This window comes from Trifolium pratense, linkage group LG2, assembly GCF_020283565.1.
Source record: "Trifolium pratense cultivar HEN17-A07 linkage group LG2, ARS_RC_1.1, whole genome shotgun sequence".
Lineage (NCBI taxonomy): Eukaryota > Viridiplantae > Streptophyta > Magnoliopsida > Fabales > Fabaceae > Trifolium > Trifolium pratense.
The window spans coordinates 1,813,845-1,819,494 of NC_060060.1; positions in this window are offsets into that span (position 1 = coordinate 1,813,845).

Genomic DNA, 5,650 nt, shown 5'->3' on the forward strand with positions numbered 1-5,650 from the left:
AGTTTAATTTTTAGGAGGTGAGACTCCATTAAAAATGATCGGTCAAATTTGTATATAAAGATTAATCATCTACGAATTTGATAGATTATAATTTATAATTCACCTAAATTATATTCTCTCCGTAGTTAATTATAAGTATTTCTTACTTTTTGTTTCAGGTATATTTAAAAAAGAAAAACAGGTAGTGATATGAATGTGTCCACTTTGTATGAAATTTTTTCTAAAATACTCCCCTTATACTATATTAATGTGTATAACTTTAACTATCGAACAAAAAAATGTGTACAACTTTATATCTTTTGTTTATAAGACTTAGCTCAATTGATAAATGTTGATATTGTTAGGTTGAACACTTTTATCCGAATTCGAAGCTAAAATTTTACATTTAATTTGTGTGTGAATTTTTTGTGGTACTTGTCACTATTTGTCTATATATACACCCAAAATAAAAATTTTAATTTTTCTCATTCAAGATATGAGAACTATTAATAAGGGATATATGTTTTTGAAAAGAATATAAATACACATAGTAAGGAATGCTCTTGTTTTTCTTTCTTTTGTTCAAAAAATTTAGTGGTAAAACTCATATATTAAGTGTTATTTGGGCTCCAACCTATGCTTATTTCTATTATCCTTTATAGAAGGAACTAGAGTTTGTTTTCCTTGGTTTTATTTAAAAAATTTAGTATTAAAATTCATATACTACGTGTTTTTTGACTGAGCTGACCCAACACTAAATAAGATCTAAAACAAATTTTAAAGTTGAGTCTTTTGCTTAATATTTTATTTAAATGATTATATTCTTGGAAACAAATTTTATTATTTCATTATTACTATGATAAATACCTATGAATTACTAGTAGGTAGTAAATGAGTCCTATATGAAAGTATGAGGATGGTGACATGCATAATAATATATCTTTTAGTTTTAAAAAATATGATATCATGTAACCATAGTGTGTTTTCTAATAAATACAAAAAAAATAATTTTTGCTTATATACACAAGTATGAGACAAGAAAGAGTATATTTGCCGTGGAACATAACATAATGATAATATGATTATTTGGATTATTTACCTAACAACTAATGAGAACAAATTTCATATGCATATATGAAGTGTGTCAAAAAAAAGAATCATATGAACGTGAAGTTACAAAGTTGTTGTCTTATAGAGATGTTGTTGATCTAAAATAAAATTTAATTATTTCTAGTTTCAATACATAGAGATTTGAATGTTATAGTTACTTTAATTTATTCATTATTTTTTTTTTTTTGAGTAAAGTTACTTGAAATCTTGAGAAGTTATAAAGTTGTTAATTTTATAAAAAAAAATTCTCAGAGGTTTTTATATTTTTTCCTGAAATTTTTTTCCTACAGGAAACCAATGAGTTTATCAGTTATGAGACTTTTTTCATCATAAATTGTTTTTATTTTTTGAGAGCCTAAATCCCTTTTTTGGGCTACGTTTTCTTTAAATCGACCTTGCTATTTGGGCTCAAACATACTAGTATGTTTCATATCAAATATTCAAATATCTTTGTCATTTTTATAATTTCAAATGTACTGACAAATTTATTACTATTAACTAGAGGAGAAAACTTAGGTACAATATTTTAAGTTTTAAGTAGTTTTCACTTTTCAGAGAAACAGTTTTGATGAATATTTGTATGTGTAATCAAACTAATTGTATCTTTCTTAATACCTATGAATTACTAGTAGGTAGTAAATGAGTCCAATATGAAAGTATGAGGATGGTGACACTAACATTATATAATAATATTTTGGTTTAAAAAAATATGATATCGTGTAACTATAGTATTTTTTATTTTAATCTTTGTAAGTTTTTTTTTACTCAATAATAATTGTTGTTTTTAGTACTTAAAAATAAAATCACATTAGGCGACTTCTATCATGAACACTACAACGAATACGAATTTTACAATAACCGTACAATGAATACAAATTTTATAAAATCTACCGTTGGAATTGGATTGAAAGTTTATATCATATAGATTATTTATATAAATTTTTTAAAAAAAATGAAAATCATTTCATGTGTTATTGAGACCCGTCAAAATTAATGGTATTCAATAAAAATTCATAAACCGTTAATCTTGATGGGTCTCAATAACACATCAAATAATTTTCAATTTTTTTTTTAAATTTGTATGGATGATCTATATGATATAAACTTTCAATCCAACGGTAAATTTTGTAAAATTTGTATTCTTCATATGGTTATTGACAAGTGGTGCACCATGCACCACTTGATCAACATGATCATATTAGCCAAAGCCTATTATATCATGTTATAATTATTATATTGTTGTATGACGTCAAAAATTAAAAATTATTATAGCATTCTTTAACTGTTCAATAGCTCGTGATAGTTGGGGTGTAGTTGGTCTTTCTTCAATTTTGCATAATAACATGTAACAGCAAACTTTTGTTATGGATTGTATTTTTACTTTGTGCAGTAACGAGAATACGGTTGGAAGAGTGATTATGTTACTATGGTGCATTTGGCATAACCGTAATGATAACACTTGGAATGACAATGTCTAAATGCCGAGCCAAATGGGAAGACAAACCTTCAATGCATGGAATAGTTAGTATTCGGTTCATCATGTCTAGCGCAACAATGTGAATATGGTTGAAGAACCAGGTTTGTTACGGTGGAAAAAACCAGCTCTCGGCTAGATAAAATGCAGCGTTGATGTTGCTTTCGTTATTGGCTCCGAGACAACCTCATTGGGATTGCGTTTTTTGTAATAGTAATGGTCAGTTCATGGCTGGTATGACACAATGACAACAACATGTGATTTCAACCTTAGAGGGAGAAGCGTGAACTTTACTTTTAGCCATGAAAGAAGCTAGACATACATAGAGGATTGGATCGAGTTCAATTTTAAAGTGATTTGAAGTTGTTGGTTGATGCTATTTGCAAGAAGCATAGAGACAGGGCGACCAATTATTGAGCTAGTTTCCATGGGTTCGAAATTATTCTCTTATGTATTGAACATTTAATAGTTAATGAAAAGCATTAAGTTTGTTTGCTTAAGAAAAAAAATCTAAACAAAATAATGTTACTCTCTCCAATCTTCCATTCCATAGTTTGGATATTTTAAAAAGGCGAAGAACAAAATTGAAGGTAAGTGGTGGTATGAGATGAAATTCATTTCATCATATTCTTTTCAATTTCATTATTATTTTTTAAATCCAAACAATAAAACATTATTCTATTTCATTCTTTTCCATTCCATCCAATTTCATTTTATCGATCCAAACATAATCTAAGAGTCAAGATACAAATTAATAATAACATTATATTTTATTGGAAAATGCTAAACAGTGCCCCCGGGGCACTGGTTAAGCATGTTAAAATAGAAATTCTGTCTCGAAATACGTGCATTCAATGTCTCAAAAGTACAAAAAGTTGTCTTTTCAATATAAACTTAATTTTTTATTTCTTTTTTAGTTATGCTTAACAAGTGACCCGGAGGCACTGTTTAGCATGACCATATTTTATTTTATATATAAGAGTTAAGATACAAACTCTAAACACTTAAAAGGTAAAATTTTTCTACTAGACTATTTAAAATTTTTGTTGGACATTTTTAAACATAGTGATCATAGTCATCAACGAGACCATGAAAAGTAGTGTATAGCACCGCTTCACCTATAGTTACAATGGAAATTATTACTAAGATTTATGAAACGGTTGGAAAGTGACTAATGAGCAACATTTACAAAGCCACTTTTAAGAGTGTCATTAAAAACCTGGTAATGGTTCATAAATATTTAGTGAGGTCCACTAAGACATTAAATTTAAATAGTTAAAGAGATTGAATTGTTTGAGAGAATCCGAGTTTGATTTTTAGTGAAAATAATTTTTCGTCAGATTTTACTTAACACCTTAACGGTTACTGTAAATTCTGAATTACCGAGGCCCTTTTTTCCTAGAATCAGATGGTTAAAAACCAAAAAAAGTGAGGCCTACAAAACTACACTACTCTTTGATAATTCGGATCGGAGGTATTTACGAGAATAAGTCACGTATGTAAATTTGTCAAAAGAATTTAAGAAAACCATGTATGTAAATTTGCATGCGGTATCAATAATTAATTTTTTACTAGTTTTTTTTTTTGTTGGTTTTTCACCACCAGTTGAATCTGGTTCGGGAGTCAGTTCTTGCATCAAGTGGTTCCAGTTCCCTCCCGATCGTAGTTGCGGGGGATCGAACCGTGGTCCTCCCTACCAAGTTCAGCGTCAATCACCACTGAACCAACTAATAATTGGTTAATTTTTAACTAGTTTTTACTTTACATGTACAGTATATAGTTTTTTCTGATTGATTATTTGGTAAATATCTCAAATTATCGATGGGTAGCATAGAAAAAACATATAATTATTTCCACCATAAATAAGCTATCAATATATGTACGATGTTTTTTTTTTTTGATAAATAATATATGTACGATGTGAATATTCATTGTTTATACACTCTATTCCTATATATATAAATGACATGACATATGTTATTATGTGTGAGTTTATAATGATTTTGCTATTTCGTCTATCTAAAAATAAAAATAACATATGATATTCAAAATATAATACTTGGTACAGACTGCATCATTGAATTGTTGTGCAAGCGGATCATAAAAATTCCGTTAAACTGTTGAATCAAATCAAACTGAAAATTAACCGATTTAGCTTGGTTCGAATCAAAAACCGAATTGAAGAAAACCGAACTAGTTTGGTTCAGCTCTCGGATTTTAATTTTAAAAGCCGATGAACCGAACCGCTTACTAATTAATAATATTATAAATTTTAGATTAAATAATATTTCCACCATAAAAAAAAAAAAACAAATTCTAAATAGTGCCCCCGGACACTCTTTAAGCCTTTAAATAGTAAACTTTTTATAGAATTTTTATTGAAATGCGTAAAGTCAACGCATTGAAAATTATAGTGTTTAACTTTTTGAATAAAAAGTTTCTTTAAATGAAATGCTTAAAGAGTGCCCCGAGAACTCGTTAGCAAGACAAAAAAAAAAAAAACCTATCGGTAACATTGAAAGAATATATGAGGTGATCGAGTGGTGACCACCATATATGAAATGTCATATGCAAATAATATAATATTTGATGAGGAAATAGATCCAATTAACTGTCATTCGAATTGCATCCACACCAATTTTTTTTAACAACAAAATATTATTAATAATAATCAGGTCTCCGCACAAGATGGACAGAGACTGGCAAGAGAAGCTACAAAATAAAGGTGTCGTATATAAACGGAACACCAATGAAAAAACCAAAATAAACGTTACCTAACAGAGGTCTACTACTAATCCCATACTTAGAGAGACACTCTCAGTTTCAAGACCACCAGAGAAGACATCAACCGACCCATAAAACTGCCCACTAGACACTAACTTCGAATCAAAAGTGATCGCCCTATCAGAATCCAAAAAATAGCTCATTGAGTCAAAGTTGATGGGACAACGGTAGAATGAAAACCTAGGCAGATAAGTCTCAGCTCGCAACTCGCCTCGCCTCCAAACAGTCAACACCGACGTGGAAGAGGTCAACCAGATACAAAGAAACCTGCAAATCTCAACAAATTTGGAAACCATCCGAGAC